The sequence below is a fragment of the Nicotiana tabacum genome, chromosome 3, assembly GCF_000715075.1.
Source record: "Nicotiana tabacum cultivar K326 chromosome 3, ASM71507v2, whole genome shotgun sequence".
In the NCBI taxonomy this organism is placed as follows: domain Eukaryota; kingdom Viridiplantae; phylum Streptophyta; class Magnoliopsida; order Solanales; family Solanaceae; genus Nicotiana; species Nicotiana tabacum.
Genome location: NC_134082.1, coordinates 5108242 through 5127825, shown reverse-complemented (window position 1 = coordinate 5127825; position 19584 = coordinate 5108242).

The window sequence follows — 19584 nt, the reverse complement described above, 5'->3', positions numbered from 1 at the left end:
CATATCCAAAATGCAAAATTTAATACCTTAAGTGTAGTTTCAGATAATATTCCAAAGTCAACATAAAATTCTGACACGCTGACGATATCAGATTGTGCGACTTCACCAAAACTTTTGTATCTTGGTATGGAAGCCTCGAGATTAGAAGATGTCTTACTTGACATCAATCGAAATTTAAGATCTATATTCTCACAAATATCTTGGGTTCAAGTCTCACTGAATTTGAAACGTAGTGCCCAACAATCTTTTCCTTATACTTGTGTTTCCTTTTGATGCCTCTTTTCTCTTCTCCCTTTTTTTAAGGCAGAAGGCGGACTTGTAGACCAACAAACTTGAAGGTTTGGCGAACCTAAAGACATAGATAATCCCTGGACTTCAATGCAAATATTTGACATTCTCCTAAAATCGGCTAATTGAAAATATCAATTTACCATGGAGGGTTGTCCCCTTTAAATCAAATGAGATCAACGTTCAACAGGAGGATGACATTTCAGCTTGATCTTACATTCCTTCATACTTCATTTAAACAACAATTGGGGCAATATATATCTTTTGAACTTATGCGACTGAACTTAGAATGAAACGCTAAGCTGCCTACGTACCCCGTGAAGAGGATCAAGTCATATCATAGTTCAGACTGGGTGATTTTTTTTTAATTTTATACATGTCCTTACTTTTGCCTAGGCCGCCTCTTTTGAGATTTTCAACCTAGCGAACTTTTTTTTATAGGGGGGCATACACAGTTTAGACTCATGCCGGCCAGGAGTGTAGCAACATGCAGTATAGGCTCGTGCGTCAAGGAGCGTTGCAACTTCAAGGTAATACTTCTTCAAAAACTTGCCATTGATAGGGCCGATTCTCATGCCATCTACATCAACCAGCTTGTAAGCCCCACTTGAGTAAGCTTCTTGTACAACATATGGTCCATCCCATCTTGAAGTGAACTTTCCTACAGGTTTATGAGAAGTAATTATGGGTCTTCGTACGGCAAGGACTTGATCTCCTACTTGAAAGGATCTCGGGCGAACTCTTTTATTGAAGGCGCGAGATCGAGCTTGATAATATTCAAGACTCTGTTGAGCTTCCAATCTCTTTTCATCAAGAGCTTCCAACTCTGCTAATCGAAGTCGAACATTTTCTTCATCAGTGATCCCTTCTTGAATAGCCAATCGTAATGAAGGTATTTGATGCTCAAGTGGCAAGACGACTTCGACTCCATAAATGAGTAAATAAGGAGTCGCCTGTGTTGGTGTGCGGTGAGTCATCCTATATGCCCATAGAGCTTCTTCCATACGGTCATTCCAATCTCATTTGGATTTGGAGACAACTTTCTTTAACAAGTTGCATAGAATCTTGTTGAATGCCTCAGCTAGACCATTGGCGGCAGCATTGTACATCGAAGAGTTACGTTGCTTGAAGCCAAAGAGATCACAAATTTTATTCATCAAGCTATTATCGAATGGCTTTCCATTATCCGTTATTATGTAACGAAGAATGCTAAAGCGATAAATAATGTTTACTCAGATTAAACTTGCAACATTTTCCTTCTTTACTTCCTTAAGAGCAACAACTTCAACCCATTTTGAGCAGTAGTCAGTTGCAGCCAAGATGTATAGGTGCCCACTAGAGGACTTTGGCAGTGGTCCGACAATATCCAATCCCCAAGCATCAAATGTCCGGGATGCAACAGTCGGTTACAACACTTCAGGAGGTTGATGAACAAAATTCGCATGGAATTGACAAGCCTTGCATCTTCGAGCATAGTCCAAGCAATCTTTTACCATCGTTGGCCAATAATATCCCATCCTTTTTATATGGAAATAGAGCTTTTGTCCACACTGATGTGACCCACATACCCCAGAATGTGCCTCTTGTAAAGCTTGGAGAGCTTCTTATTCTCCTAGGCATCGTAAGAGTACTCCCTCGAACGACCTTATGTATAGAGGTATCCTTGTAGTAAAGGAAGCGAGGTGCACGACGACGGATTTCAGTCCTTCTTCTTGGATTTTTTGGAAGTATCCCATAGCATAAGTAGTCGATAATGGGCTGTCTCCATTCTTCTTTCTAAAATTCAGAAATAGTAACAAGATGCTTGAGTTCATTTTCTTCACCTTCAGCCTCATTTGGTGGTGGTACTACCCATTTTTGGCAGACGCTAACTTGCGCTTGGTCAGGCAGGGCTAATGATGAAGCTAGATCAGCTAAAGCATAAGCCATCTTATTTTATTTCCTGAATAGTCACATCACTGAGCCACCCCATCAACTTTTTAGCGTAATCATGATATGGGCCTAGTTCAGGCTTCTTAACCTCGTAACTACCCAAAAGCTGATTGACCACTAACTGGGAGTCACCAAAGACTTGCAATTGCAATTGCTTCATATCAACGGCCATTTCAAGACCAAGTATTAATGCTTGATACTCAGCAACATTGTTGGAAAAGAGTTGTATCAAGGTGAAGGAGTAGGGCAAGACTTCACCTTGGGGAGTGACAAATACTACGCCAGCCCCGGCTCCCCCACGATGCGCAACACCATCAAAGTACATCTTCCATGGAGGTTGAACTTCAACGACCATTACGTCCTCTTCAAGTAGTTCATCAGTTAGCTCTCAGTCATCAGGTATCGGATGATCTGCCAAGAAGTCTGCTAATGCTTGTCCTTTTACAGCCTTTTGAAGGGTGTCTAAAATCTCGAATTGTTGAAATTGGAGGTACCATCTCGCTAGTCGATCACTAAGAACGGGTTTTGACATCACGAACTTGATGGGATTTGCTTTAGAAATAAGATGGACAATATGAGCTTGAAAGTAGTGCTTCAACTTTTGAATGGAGAAGACTAGCGCCAAACACAACTTTTCAATTGGCGAATAATTCAACTCGTTAGGTGTCATCATCCTGCTCAAGTAGTAAAGAGAGTTTTCTTTCCCCTCGCTATTTTCTTGGGCCAACAGTGCTCCAACAGACCTTTCCTGCGCCGCAATATATAGTATCAATGGCTTTCCAGGTATAGGAGTTGCTAAAACTGGAGGCTTCATCAATTAGGTTTTGATACTTTCGAAGGCATTACTACAAGCTTGGTCCCACTTGAAAGGAACGCTTTTCTTTATGAGGCGACTAAATGGTTGGCACCTCCCAGCCAAGTTTGATATGAATCTTCTAAGGTATGCTACCTTTCCTTGCGGACTTTTTAATTCATGGATATCTCGAGGCTCAGGCATTTTCAAAATGGCATCCACTTTGGCTAATCAATTTCGATCCCTCGATGTCGGATAATGAAACCAAGGAACTTTCCAGAAGTAACTCCAAAGGCACATTTCAATGGATTCATCCTAAGTTGGTACCTTCGGAGCAATTCAAATACCATCCTCAAGTCTTTCATGTGGTCGCCCTTTTCTCTTGATTTCACCACTAAGTCGTCAACATAGCATTCGACATTCTTGTGGAGAAGATCGTCGAAAATATTCTGCATAGCCCTTTGGTAAGTAGCACCGATGTTCTTCAAGCCAAAAGGCATTACCTTGTAGCAATAAATACCTTTTGGGGTACGGAATGCAGTAAGCTCTTCATCTTTTGGTGCCATGCGTATTTGGTTATAGCCTGACGAACCGTCCATAAATAACATTGCATCGTACCCAGTAGTAGCATCGATCATCAGTTCTGGAATGGGAAGTGGGAACTCATCTTTTGGACATGCATTGTTAAGATCCCTAAAGTCAACGCACACTCGAATCTGGCCATTTTTCTTCCTTACAGGGACAATACTTGAAACCTATGTTGGGTATTTAACTTCACGAATAAAGCCAGCTTCGATGAGTGTGTTAACTTCTGTTTCAATCAAGGGAACCAAATCCGGCCTAAAATGCCTTTGAGCTTGTTTAACATGACGGGAACCATTTTTGACTGCAAGGTGATGGACTACTACTTTCGGGTCCAAGCCAGGCATCTCTTTGTAACTCCAAGCAAAGACATCCCTGAACTCTTTGAGTAACTCAATATAAGTGCTCTCTTCATCAGCTTCAAGTAAGGCACTTAGGTAGGTGGGTCTTGGTTCTTCATCGGTGCCAAGGTTAACTTCTTTTAAGGCATCAACTGTCATCTTCACTTCTTCTTCAAGTTCAGGTGGAGCATCTTTCACATTCATCTTCTTGAGGGTCCCCATCATTGAAGTATATGTGATAACACGGCGAAACATCCTCCAATTCCGCATTATCTTCCATCGAACATGGAATACCACTCTCGACTTGTACGGTAACATGATACGAAGAACCCATACTTTCTTTGTATTCATCATATTCCTTAGTATAGACCACAGTATATGGCTTTACCTTCAGTACTTCTTTACATGAAACCACAAGTTTTGTTTGTCGCCTCATTCTAGAAGAAACCAACCTTTGGAAATCCTTAGAGATCTCCTGGATTTTGGGTGAAGCGGGTGTTCTTATGCTTTGAAAATTTCTCTAGAACTTGTTCCCCTTCTTTAGTGGACCCAATCTTTCAAACACGGAAGTCCTCACAGGTGATCTTCCAAGTCGATCAAAGACAGAAGGCTTGTTAGAAGCGGCTGATTCATCTTCTACAGTGATATAATTGTTGCTCGCCCTTCTTATTGAGATGTGCACTGGTGACTATTACTTGTATCCCAAACCTTCACGTGGTTTCCTCGTTGCAGCTTCCAATGGGAGTTTCCCTAACTTTGATGGCTCATTGGGATTGTATCCAGCTTTTGCAAATATCTTGTAAGTATTAGGGTTAAAACCTTCATCTGTTCGCTTTGTAGGGAGTGCTACGTTCTACAAACGATTTTGGGCTACAAACCCTGCAAGCGATATTGAGGACGACTTTACTGCCTCAATTTGTTTGACCAGAAGAGTTAACTCCTTTAGCATGTTGGCTTGGCGATTAGGTTATTCACCTTCATCTTTCTTCCTTTTAGGGACATATTAGAGCGCCAGACTTACTTTCTTGCCATAAGACGTAATATTCCCTCTATAAGATTTATTCGCGTTGGGTTGTACCTCCTTACTAACAACTTTGGCTTCACCAGTATTCACCTCTTCTCTTTTAGTTGAGGGCTTTTTATTCTTGCTTTTTATGCCATCATCAGCTTTCAGCTCCTTTACAATGCGGTTCTTCAAGTAGAACTTTGCATCGGCGAAGTGTGACTCAGCCTCGGTGAATGGCTCATCATCAGCAACTACCGTCTTCTCGACTTCAACCTCGTAGTATTTTAAACATTTATGGTAGGCAGATGGAACTACTTTATTCTTATGTATCCAAGGCCTCTCAAGCAAAACATTGTATAAAATCTTCGCGTCGATCACATGCAGCCATGCACTTGATTGCATATCTTCAATAGTGATTCCCAACCTGATCGCGCCTATGGCCCTTTGCCCCCCTTGGTTGAATCCTTGGATAATAACACGACTTTCTAAGAGTTCGTTCATGGGAATACCAAGTTCTTTCATAGTGTGGATTGGCAAAATATTCACTGAGGATCCTCCATCAACCAAAATCCGATTTACCCTTTCATCGCGCATTAGCCAACCAGGTACAATGGGCGGTTATGAGGAATGTCACCGAGCAAAAGATCGTCATTTGTTAACGTGACCTTTTCCTCACAAGCATTAACTTCTTGCGTAGTGGACTCGATGGGCTTTTCCAGAAATTGTGCCAACGGTAGGTCATCACTCTTTTCTTCCCCCTTGTCATCATGGCAACAAGAGGCATCAATGCCCTCATGGGAAATCGTCGTGCAGAACCAACTTGGTAAGAACTCTTCCAAGGTCACCAGATGTCGTGGCTTTTGAGGATAGTGCACCTCCACTTTTGCTTTCTTCAAATATTTAACTAGATTCCATCTCCTTGGTTTTTTCACCATCATTTTCCTTGTTGGTTGTTCTATTAATTCTTTTCGTGGGCTCCTTTTGTAGTGCCTACGACGAGTCACCAATGTCCAACATTCATTATCAGGTTAATTGACTTCAGCTTTGTCGCTCTCTAGTAATTCTTCATCTTTACTTTCTTTAAAACCACATAATTTCATCCGGACTGAATGAGCCAAAGGTGATAGAGATTTGGTTTACGCTTGCTTTCTCATCTTCAAGCACGATCTTCTTTTCGCGAGCCAATGTCCATGACTTTGTCCTTGAAGACAAATCACTTCTCTAGAGGGTGGCTTACAAGTCGATGATATTTGCAGTAATTTGGGTCATTTGTTTTCCCAACTTCATTTGGCCACTTTATCTCCGGAAGCTCAATAAGATTTAACTCGAGGAGTTCTTCGAAAATGGCTGGCACATCAGAATCCAGAAATGGGTACTCATTCTCTTGTATTTCTTTTAGAGTCAGCTTCCCACTTGGCTTATCTTGAAAAGAATTGGATTTCATACTTTGCTTCTTGCTCTCTTTCGTCGTGAACTTCACAGGTGATGTGTTGACATTCATAGCTTCTTTGCTTTCATACTTGGGTACGAACTTGCCCCACTTCCTGACTTCTTGCTTGTCATTCCCTTTGCGAGGTTCATAGATGGGTAGCCTTTCATTTCCAGTGGAGGCCATGCTCAATTCCATGTCATGGGCACGAGTTGCAAGTTCTTCAAATGTGCCAGGCTTGATACCTTGCAAGATGTAGCGCAATCCCCAATGCATACCTTGGATGCACATCTCTATGACTGAAGCTTCACTAAGCCTGTCTTTGCAGTTGAGGCTTGCATTCCTCCAACGATTGATAAAGTCGATAACTGGTTCCCCCTTTCGTTGACGAGTATTTGTAAGTTCTATCATACTCACAGTACGTCTTGTACTATAAAAGCGATTGGGGAACTCTTGCTCTAGTTGATCCCAACTATCGATAGATCTAGCCTCGAGGTCCGTGTACCAGTCAAAAGCATTTCCTTTTAGCGAGCGGACAAATTGCTTGATGAGGTAATCTCCATAAGTCCCAGCATTGTTGCACATCTCCACAAAGTGTGCAACATGTTGCTTTGGGTTACTTTTACCATCAAACTGTTGAAACTTTGGAGGTTGATAGGCAGCAGACATCTTCAACATATCGACCCTTGCAGTGTACGCCTTTGCATATGTAAGGGGGGATTTGGCATCAACTTCATATTTGTAATGGTTCCTTCAATGAACTCCTTCAGTTGATCGATTAGAATCATCCCTTCAGATGAGACAAGGATAGCCTTAGTGGATGCTGCTTGTCTTCGAGGGAGAGTCACTCTCTAGAACCTCTGGGAGCTTGCCGGGTGCATGGGTGGATTCTTCTTCCATCAAGATTCCCACCCTGTCTGTTAGCTTGTCAATTCTAGCCTCTTGATTTTGCATGCATTTGGTCAAGCCAGCGATTGCTTCTGTCAAGTTTGCCAACTACTCCTCCATAGACGAAGTGTTTGTCACCATGGCTTGCATGATTGTTGTGGACGACAGAGAGGAATTTGGTGACATCGAGGATGCTTTCCACATCAGCATAGAACCTGGAGTTAGCAGCCTTAGTGGAAGTTGAACCGGAGTTGATTTTCTTTGAAGCCATTTCAATGTTCTTGGACTTTGGTAAATGAAAAATTGAGATGAGAGGTATAGATTGTCCCACTGGGCGTGCCAGAATTTGTAGACAATGAATTGCGTCAAGAAAATAAAATCAAGACCGAAAAATATCGCAACAATCGTAGTATTTATTTTAAATATTTGAGTGTTACAATCTCTATGAATCCTCTGATTCTTCATTTCAATTATAAATAAATTCAAGGGTCTTGGAGTTTGATCTTGAATCTATGTTTGTTGTCACGAACGATGATATTGAATTCAGCTAGTACGAACTTTGATTTGGACTCGTACTCCTTGAACCTTGATTTGTTCTTCGTTCTTGAGCTTGAACTTGATTTCTTGATTTCTTGAACTTAAACTTGATTGCTTGAAGCTTGAAACTTGTAGAGAAATCTGCGGTGTTTGATCCACGAGCTCTCTCTGGCTTCTTGTTATAACTTCTGGTATATTTTTTGAGTTATGAAGACCCCTATTTATAGTTGTGGAAGGGAGGAGTTGTGATAAGAACAAACTCTTTCCGACCAATCAAATTGAAGACATGGCCGCATTTGATTGGCCAAAACATGTCATTTGCACACGTGGCGCGATTTCATTGGCCTTTTAGTGTGACTTGGCATGACTTGCCATTTTGACACGTGTCATGGTCCTATTGGCTCTTCCGCTTGACTTGGCACGCCACGTCATTTGACACGTGGCACCAAACTGGGCCCCTAGGAAGATGACATCTTGAGCTTAGTGAAGTGGGTTCATTATTTTAGCCAAACTAAATGGGCTAACTCAATGGATTAAAACTTATTTATTTAATCCATATATATTGGACTTATATAATTAATTTAATTATATTAGCCCATATATTTATTTGGACCAATGTATCTTGAATTTAAAATATAATCCAAATTCTTTTATGGATTTTAAAATTTATATGCCTACAAATACATAAAAAGCTTATCTTCCAAATATATTAATCAACGAGAGACAATTTTAGTGCTTTAATTGCAAATGTTATACTCCATTATTTACGCATATTATTTAAATAGGGAAGGAAGGCAAGAAGACTTTCCTACTTATTAGCAGAGGGAACACAGGCACCTCTCCGTCAGAAAATTATTTTCTGCAATCCCCACTTCCAACCGAGGGGTTGTGAGTTCGAATCTCCCCAAGAGCAAGGTGGGATGTTCTTGGAGGGAAGGATGTCGGGGGTCTATTTGGAAACAGTCTCTCTACCCTAGGGTAGGGGTAAGGTCTGTGTACACACTGGGTTGTTGTTGTTGTTGCAATAAATTGTAGAAAATTTATCAAAAATAAACAAGATACCTAAAATACTGGAAGCAATATAAGATATTTTATTTGAAGTAAAAAAAGTTTTTTTTTCTATAATAGATTACAGAAAATGTATCAAAACAAAACAACACGCAAACTTAATATTCTAGAAGCAACACAAGATATTTATTCCAAAAAAAAGTTAATAAATTTATTCAATAATTTATATATATTATTGTCATTCTTTTAAAGATAAATTAAGAGAATAATATTGTTATATCTTAATGTTGGATCTTAGTCACATTTTATTGTATACCTAATTTTCCTCAAAATAAAAGGCTCTAACACATGTTATATTATAATATCTGCTAGGGTTCAATTCAAATAATATTTGACTGAGGTTGAAGAAAAAACTATTTAGAGCTGAAATAAAAATTAAAAAAGAAATCATTTACAAGTTAAGTTGTGTTCGGATGTGAACTTGACTTGAAAAATTTATTGAAAATTTGCGCCTGAAAAGTTACATTTATTTCCTGAAATATTTCTTAAACAAATTTTTTGATATATTACCAGTATTGTCTTAAATTATGATTAAATTTCTTAATTATACTCAAATCTACATAACATAGAAATAAATCACTAATTAACTTAAATAAATCACGGGATATCCGTTACTAGTACGTACATAAATGTTTACTTCTCCTCCACAATTTAGAGGACAACTGTATACATAATTATAAAATTACAAAGAGGTAGATAATATTTTATTTATTTGTCCATGTGTTTTTTTCTTATTATTTTGAATTCTTTATTTTCCTATTACATTATATAGTTATTTTTTCATATTTGGTACTTTAAAAAGTTTACTTCTTTATCAACTAAATTCACAAAAAGAAATTTTTGACCACGCGAAGCGCGGGTTAGTTAACTAGTAAATATTATACATATGGATTTTTTTCTTTCATTGTGCCATATTTTTAGCTAAGTATATTTTGATTACAGAAAATTATAAATATCTCGAGATAACTTTCTTTCAATTGATTTGAGATCTACCCCGTCCATCTAATACCTCCACCCATCACAATTTTACATATACGGACTGGTGCATCCATAAGTAGAAGCAGATCATGATCAAACTCATCTCAAACGACCTTCTCTCATTTTTATCCTTAATGTATTCTATTTGCACCTTATGACAGATGCGATCACTTTAAATTTTGTCTAATAGTGTATTAACGTACATTCATATTTACATTCACATTTTTGTAATACTCATCTAGTAGAGATATTGAACTTTAGCGGCCCAACATTCACCATTCACAACTGAAATGGTGTGAGACTCGATGAAACAAAAAAAAAAAACATTAATAAAAATACGATTAGATGTATTGACTATGTAAATTAATATTCTGGTTCTAATGTGAAAAGTTCTGTCCTATACCTTATTTATGCTTTGTGCAATTCATCTCCTTCGTGTTAATGATGATTGAAACAAGTTTCGTGCTGCTCACCACTCTAATAAGGGCGTTAGCACATCTGTTTTCTTGTTGGGGCGTAGCGGTTTGAAATTTGGAAAATATGGAGAGTCACAGAACGAATATGGTGCGGAGATTGGAGTTGTGTTAATTATATAAGATTTATCATTATGCGTATTATTATTTAATGAATGAAAATGTAAGTATTATAATATAACAAATGTAACGTATCGAATACATACGTTAAGAACATTATGTCTTTAAAAACTTTTTTTCTTAATTTGTTAACACTCGTATTAATTAAGGGAAGACTTGTGGTATGACTTAAAAATGCACCACTTCAACAAACATTGTGGACTATAAGTGCTCTAAGTAAAAAACATTTAGATAAGTTTGAGCCTAAACTCAAAGATAGTGGACTACTTTGGACCTTTTCTCCACATGAAATTAGGGTTATGCACGGATCGAATCAGATCGGATTTAAAAGTGGATTGGATTTTCGGATTTGGGATCGGATTATTCTGCCTCAAAGTTGCAAACTCATATGTATATTTTCTTTGTAAAAGAGGCAATACGGTAAGAAAAATTCATGTTTCTACAATTATGAGAGTACTATGATGTCAATATAGCTAAATTTTTCAATTGTAAAGGTAATAACTTGGAGGAAACTGTAAGAGAAGTACTAATTATTCGAAATTAAAGTTTAGTATTTATACATGCCCTAATAATTTCGGATTTCGGATCGGATCGTATTAAAATTATACCAATCCGAATCCGATCCGAAATTCAAAATTTTAATAAACACAATTCGAAACCCAATCCAATCCAAAATTCGAAATCTGAAATTGAATGGATCAGTTCGAATTTCAGATATGCGATCCAAACGAACAACCCCACGTGTGAAATCATGAGTTAGTAATAAAAAAAAGAACCATAATGACTTATTTGCCCTCCTTTTTATTTATTATTCCTATTATGCCCTTGTCATTTTAGCTCTTTTATTTGGAACCCTATTGTCTGCTTCTGCATATTCGTCTCTGTCATTGGCTTACACCTCCGCTTCCAAAAACACTTTGCTAAGGTTTTAGTTTCTCAAAACCCTAAAGACTGAATCTTTTTTCTTCATATCCAAATGGGTTTTGCTATTTTTCATTTTTACATACTATTTAAAGTTTTTTGTTTTTGCCTTTTTTTAGACAGGTGAAGAGATAAGCAAAAATGTATCTCCAGTTTTATATTAACGAAAATGGTGACAAAGTTTACACCACTAAGGTATGAATTCTTGAAAAAATTCGTCTTATTCAGCATATGATTTTCCTTTTCCTTTATGATTTGACTGTATTATAGGAAGTGAATAGTAATTATGCAAATCTTTATTTTTTTCCTACTATCTGTAATTGTGGGCATGTTTTTTTTTGTTTTTTTTTTATTTAATCATTCCATAACAATTGGCTCAACTAATCCGGATTCGCGGTGTGTAGGCCCCATTTAAGGGGGGAAGCACAGCCTACGAGTTATTTTTCCATTTCTAGGTCTCGTACCCGAGACCTCTAGTAATTGCTTTTTGTGGGTTTGGGGCTGGACGCAGGGTCGGACCTCTAGTCATCTTTCCCTTTCCACTTTTGGAAGTTACTTTTCTTTGGGGAATAATTAATACCAGGAAAATTTCTTCCTTAGTCATGGCCACGACCTTTTTCACGCTTAGCATAATGTGAATACACCTCATCCACTTTAGGCAATGGTGTAGACCCACTGGGTCGATTTTCATGATTTCTTATAAGCAATTCGTTGTTTCGTTCAACCACAAGTATAAGAGAAATCAACTGAGAGTACTTCTTGAAACCTTTCTCTCGAAACTGCTATTGCAAGACCATATTGGAGGCATGAAACGTTATAAACGTTTTTTCATGCATATCATAGTCGCTGATATTATCTCCACAGAGTTTCAATTTAGGAGTAATTCTGAACATCGCAGAATTATATTCACAAACATACTTAAAGTCTTGGAGCCTCTGATGAACCTAATCATATCGTGCTTGTGGAAGAGTGACCAACTTTAAGTTGTCATATCTTTCCTTTAAGCCATTCCACAAAACAAGTGGATCTTTGACTATGAGATATTCCATTTTCAACGCTTCATCAAGGTGATGACGCAAGAAAATCAAAGTCTTAGCACAGTCTTGGGTAGATGCTTTATTTTTTTCTTTAATGGCGTCTCCAAGACCTATTGTATCTAAATGGATTTCAGCATCCAACACTCATGTCATATAGTTCTTGCCCAAAATTTCAAGGGCAATGGACTTTCTTTTCATAATATGTCATAAGTAGAAAAATAAATTTCAGAAAAAATTATACTTTAGTCTTCTCAAAGATCTTCTTGAAACGGTAGAGTCTCGTGCTGATAATGTATTATGAAATATAACTCAAAGTAACAATATGGAACAAGGAAATACAAGCTAAGAGATATAGAGAGAAGAGGTGTTTATTTCTTCTTCAATTGTGTGTATTTTCCTATCTATTACAAGGTCTTTATATAGACATGAAAAGTGAAGAAAAATATGTCATTGAATATGTCATTAAGCATTTGAGAGGAAGATCACGGAGGAGGTTATAGAGTTACAATCATTACTCCATAATGATTAGAGTATTGGGATTTGTGGAAATAATAAAAAAGAGTAGACATCCACCATAATTTAATTTTCTTATAACACCCCCCTTTAATATCCATAGATATATCTAATTAATTAGTGTCCTAGCCTCAGTAATCTTTTAATGCTTTTGATTTTTCTTTTCGTTACTTTAATTCTCTTTAAGAAAAGGTTTACAAGCACTCTGGAATAACTTTTGTTACTTCACCCTCAATTTTTTTCATGTACATGGATAAAATATTAGGAATAAAGAAAAGAGAAGCAGCTAAGTATGTTCTTTTCTTACACGGATCAATTATTTTTCATACAATGTGTAGGAAAATACAAATAATTTATACATGTAAATAAATTTGTTGTAGTTGGATTAGTCATATGTGTAATGTACTTATAATTGTATTATTTTTGCTACGTTATTATTTGTATAATAATTGGAATATACCCGAAATTGCATTAAAAGGATTCATTGCTTTAACTTTATTTCTTTTCCTTTTCCTTTGAAAATACTAATATTTATTTATATACTTCTTTTGTATGTCAAACCATGGGAAGCAAATATGGATATCTTTCAAAGCAAACTTGGATCAAAGTTCAATTGTAAAAATATTTGCTTAATTGATTCATGTATGGCATATACAATATTCAAAGAGGAAATATTTCTCATTAGTCTATAATAACGAAATAATACTTATGACACTAAAAGAGTGAATATGGAGCGACTCTAAGAGTTCAAAGAAAAGACCATAACAATAAATAAAATCTCCGCCCACGCGAACAAGTGCGAGGCTCACCAAGAACTATCAACGTGCGCGCTCTAATTAACAAAATCCTCGCCTGCGTCGACTGTTGTCTCTGTAAGAAAAATAAAGGGGAGTGAGTCGCTAGCTCAGTGAGTAATAACACTTAACCACAACTGTTTTAATTGTTTTTTTTTGGGCTAAATGTCCAGTATGTCCTTATTTAAAATATTGCGGTCTTACACCTTTTGCTCTAATCTTTTTTTAGCTGATTTATTTCAGCTTCTAGGTTTGGTATGGTTATCTCTGACTTTTTATAGTTTTAAACTTCGTGATTCCTGAAAACATTTTGCTGCTCTGAATAAATGTAGTATTTATTAAAATATAGGAGATCTGTTAATAAAATAATTATATGATCTGAAACCTGTTGTCAAGGATAATAAAAACAGGCAAAGTCAGTATGTTCTGTATCTAATAGAGGTTGGCCAGCTAACGATTGTGACCAGCAATTCTTTACTCAAAAAAAAAAAAAAAAGATTGTGAGCAGCAATTCTTCTTTGCAGATGCCAGATGGTACACATTTGGTCGACGTCAACTAGTTTTGTGAATTCTTTATATCACAGAGTGTGTAGCCTTAAAAGAATGTCTTGGAAGCGATGTCAAGCAAAAACTTGTGTGTTGTAGTTGAGTTTTGGGAAGTTAGATGTCGGCAAGGCATATTTGCTGAAACATATTGAATGTTGCAGTGTTCATTTACAATTTGAATGATCAAGGAATTTCGTAATACAGTAATTTTTGTTCAAAATTCAGTTGGTAATAGCCTGTGTACATGAAACTTTTTACTGTCAAAAAGAGCTCTTGACTTATTGAAGTTAAATGAGTTTGCAACACCTTAATACATCTATAAACATTGTGAATAAGAAGAATAGCAATAAATTTTGGCACTATTATACCTTCCATCTAACAAGCTGCAAATTTTCATTAAGCATAAAAAATTGCTCTGCTTCTCGACTGTGAGTGTTAGTCGTTATATTTCATCTCGTTATGCTTAGTCCTTTTTGCTTTGCTAGAACCCTACCTTTTTAGATTCTGGTTTGTCTATTAGTGAATGTTGGTTTCATGTCTCGAGACTAATGTCGGTCTTATACATGCAGAAAGAATCACCCCTAGGATTGGCCACACAATCCGCTCACCCTGGTAAATTTATAATCTCTCTCTCTTTCTCTCTATTTGGCATACCCTGTCTGTGGTGCCCGTTTGGACAATATTTGGTTGATGTTGAAAAAGAGAATCTGAGAGTTGAAATTGTTTCTGGAAATGTATATCATGTCCAAACGCCTGAGTTGTTTCTGGAAATGTATATCATGTCCAAACGCCTGAGTCTGCACTTGTGACTTTTATTCTGGTATCGTATATCAGCAGATATAGATGACGCAAATTCTGCTGTAACTGATCTTCAACTTCTCTATTTTGCAGCCCGGTTTTCACCAGATGATAAATATTCAAGGCAGAGAGTGCTTCTCAAGAAGCGATTCGGCTTGCTTCCAACCCAAAAACCACCTCAAAAGTACTAGCAACCTTTTGCTACAACCTATTGTTCCTCACTTCTCAGTTAAATATAACTCTATTGCTAGTTAAAACGCTCGTTATGATTCGAACACTCTTCTTCTCTTTAAGATTGTAATGTTCTCTCAATATATTAGTATTATTGAGTCTCAATCTGTTAGTTTGTTTGTCAAACCAAACATGTAATAGATTGTGTAATGTTACATCTCAATCTGGTGATTGACAAATCCTTGTCAACAAACAGAAGGTAGGCTGTTTTTTTCTAGTAATACTGAATTAAATATAATTTACGTGTCCTCTAAATTCCTCTGTATTGTTCATGGATTTCACTGATTTTGCTCACATTGTGAAAGAGGAAAAATTTCGGAGAGTGCATTTCATACTATGAAACAAGGAAAATGCATAAGCCCCTGATCTATATAGTCGGATTTTCAATTACACACTATATTTTTGCGGGAATCTAATTATCTCCTTGAACCTTTTTAAAATGGAAGTAGTATACCCTTAGTGCTTATTTGGCAGAAGAGAGTGTATGTTACTTTCTTTGGGAGAGTTAGAAAGACAAACAAAGTTGAAATTTTATTTTTATAAATACTAATTTTCTTTTCTCTTGTTTTTCTTTCTCTTTTCCTTTTCTTTCCTCCAGTTTCTTTACTTATAGATTTGGTCAGAAATTAGCGCCGGCGTTCTCCACATTCTTCGGCGAGATCGAGTTCAAATTTTATTCTTTAATATTTGTTGAAGCAAAATTTTGAAGAGAATGAGGATGGAGAATTTGGTTGTTGATTGTTGATTACCAGAAAGTTTTCTTGGAGCTCACTGCTTTTTGATTTGTCACCGGATAAAATGGAGTCTTTGAAATTTCGACCATCATTTTCAGCTTATATTCGTTTTTCTTTCTTCTGTTTTTCCTACCACACATAAATTACACTTTCAAGAAAATTTATATATATATAAAGCAAAACATACTCAGATCGGAATAAAAATCTGTCGCCGAAATTTTTTTTCGCGCCGGGAAGAATTGAGTTCTTGAAATTCCGACGACCACCATTTTATGCTGCCGGTCGCCAAAACAAAAAGAGAGAATGAAAAAACCAAAAAAATGAGAACAATAATAGAATAATAAGAAAAAAGAAAAAAAGATAAGAAAAAGAAGAAAGAATTAAAAAAAATACTAAAAATACATGTGGCAGCGCGTGTACTTCACCACTTGCCAAGAGTTTGGTTGTCTAGTTTTAGGGTGGTATTTATTCCATTTAAAAAAAGTTTAGGGGGTAATAGGATTCTCGCAAAGATAAAGTGTGTAGTTGAAAATCCGGCTATAAATCGGGGGTACTTATGCATTTTTACTAGTAGATCTATATTATATTAAAAGGAGAGTAGTGAAGCATGTGGTTAAGCCAAGTGACAAGCTAAAATGAAGCCACTTGGCAAATTTTAAAACAACATTAATTATTAAAAATTATAAATAGAAATATAATTAATTGAAGTAGTTTAATGAATCTTATACATAATCTAAATAGATCTTAGACAAATCTAATCTATATATCTATATTTATATGTATATTTGTATCTATATGTATATCTATATATTGATCCACTCATAGATTTTCTTCTATATTAGCTAGAAATATGGAAGTGAAAAATTAATTAAACATTAAAAAATTATAATAGAAAAAATAAAAAAATACAGAAATACGTAAATTGAGATAATCTATGACTATTTATATTTTGGAGCATGTTAAAATATAAAATAAAATTAAAATTTATTTATGCTATTAAAAATTTATTGAGTATAAAAATTAATTAATTCAAGCAACAAAATAAGATCTTACTCAATCTATCTATATTATATTAAAAGGAGAGTAATGAAGCATGAGGTTAAGCCAAGTGGCGTATTGAGAAAAAGCCACCTGGCAATTTTATGAAATCTATTTGTTGGATTCTATTTGTATAACATTGAAAAAAATATTATTTGATATTCTTTTGTATCTAATTATTAATTGGATAAAAAATTTGTTGGGAAAGAAAGATGAAATCGAGCTATACGTGAACATATATTACCATATCTATATTATATATAAGTTCATGGTTTTCGTCAAAAAATTATTATTTGATGTTCTTTTGTATCTAATTAATAATTAAATATTTTTTGGTGGGAATGAAATATGAAATAAAGTTGTCCGTGAACATATATAACCATATTTGGAGTAATATTACATATGACAAATATTCTGTTGAAATATGAAATTAATGCTTTGGGTTAATATGGGTAAGAGAAAAAGGTATGAAATATTTTGCTGACATAAAAACGGAAAGAAAAAATTCTTTTCAAAAATGTGTTATGGACCAAAGTCCAAAAATAAGTAAAAGAAAAAGATCATTGTGACATGACAATATATGATTACTCACACTTGCCATACAAAACTACAGGATCATCGACTTATAATACTATTAAGGATTTCTTTTATGGCAGGCATCCTTTTTCGAGAAAGAATCAATTAAAATTTTATTTTGTATCTTACACATTAATTTAAAGTTGAAATAATAACTCTATATTTAGTACAAACTTTGCATCTGACCTTATTTGCGAACAATATACATTAATATAGGTATCATATATATTACTATAAGTATCTTTAATTAAATTTTGTGTATAATTCAGTTATGGTATGTATTCTTTTTTAAGAAAGAATTAATTAAATAAATGTTTACATCTATATTATACTAAAGAAAATAGACTGAAAAATTTAAGAAAGAATTAATTAAACTAAAATGTTCTCTTTTTTATGATCAAAGTAGAATCTTTTGGTCGTACAAAAAAAGAAAAAGAAAAAGGAAAGACGTAAGCAGACCAATATACTATAATTATAGGTATCTTTAATTCAATTTTGTATATAATTCAGTTATGGTAGATATCCCTTTTTTTTAGAAAGAATCAATTACAATTTCGTTCTGTATCTTACACATTAATTTTAAGTTGAAATAATAATTCTATATTTAGTACAAGCTTTGTATCTGACCTTATTTAGAACAATATACATTATTATAGATATCTTTAATTAAATTTTGTGTATAATTCAGTTATTGTAGGTATTCTTTTTTAAGAACGTTTTGTATCTTACATCTATATTATATTAAAGGAAATAATATTGAAAAATGAACAAGAGGACAAAGGAAAAAGACAAGAAAATTAAGGCTTGGTGATTAACAAATTTTAATTAACCACAAAAAAAAAACGTTGAAAACTAAAATAAGCCAAAAGCTAAAAAATGAAGTTCCGTATCATTTTTTGCGCACTCACTCATACAAATTGATTTACACATACCTTTTTAAATATTAGGATTTCTTACACTTAAAAATTTATTTACTAGATTGTCTTTCCTTAGAAATCTTTATTTAAATAACTTTTGCTTAGGTTTGGCTTCTCTACATTACTTAGGGTTTAGCTTCCACATAAACTTCTGCAAAGTATAGCTCCAAACTATAACTATATCAGCGAAATATTAATGTCCAAAATGAGTTGGAATTTGAAGGGTCGTGTTGTTAGATTATAGCACATTCCAGACCGCGAGAAACCAAAAAATTCTAATTTAATTGAATTAATTATTCAAGATGAAAAGGTGCATACTCTTTTTACATGTTATTTTTTTCGAGTTATGATATATTTTCTTCAACTTATGCGCCTTACTAACTTAAATTTCTTTTTGTAGTGATAAACCTCAATACAGAGGACAACTTCTGAAAAATGCACTGCAATATGTCATGAGCATTTGCTACAAAAATGTTCCCTTAGGCACGTGCTACATATCAAGCAAATTGTATAACATCATTATTTTTTGTGGAACATTCATATAAAACAAATTGTATAGTATCATTATTTTTATGGAACATTTATTAGGAGATGGAATAAAAGTTTTACTGAAATCTTAAAATATTTTTAATGTTTGGTTGTAAAGATGGTATTAACACTAACATATTAAATTTTATGGTGTAGGTCATTCTTTTTAATTATCCGCGCATCGCGCGGATACTAATACTAATACTTGTTAAAAGATGGAAAGTTGAATTCATTACAAGATATAGCGGAGAGGATAAAAAAGAAATAGGCATCAAACATATGAAATGTTTGTTAAATATTCATAAGTTGTTTCATATTACCGTTATCTTAAGGGAGCTTTAACCTAAAGTATAATGAAGGGTGATTCTTAAATCATAGTCAAAAATCATTTCTAGCTTGGCATCGATAACACACTATTGAGAAAAGTCAGCAGTCGAGAATGTGTGATGCTGGGTCGAGGTATGGTGAACCAATTGGTAATTAATACTTTTGGAATATGCGATGCATGACAAGTAG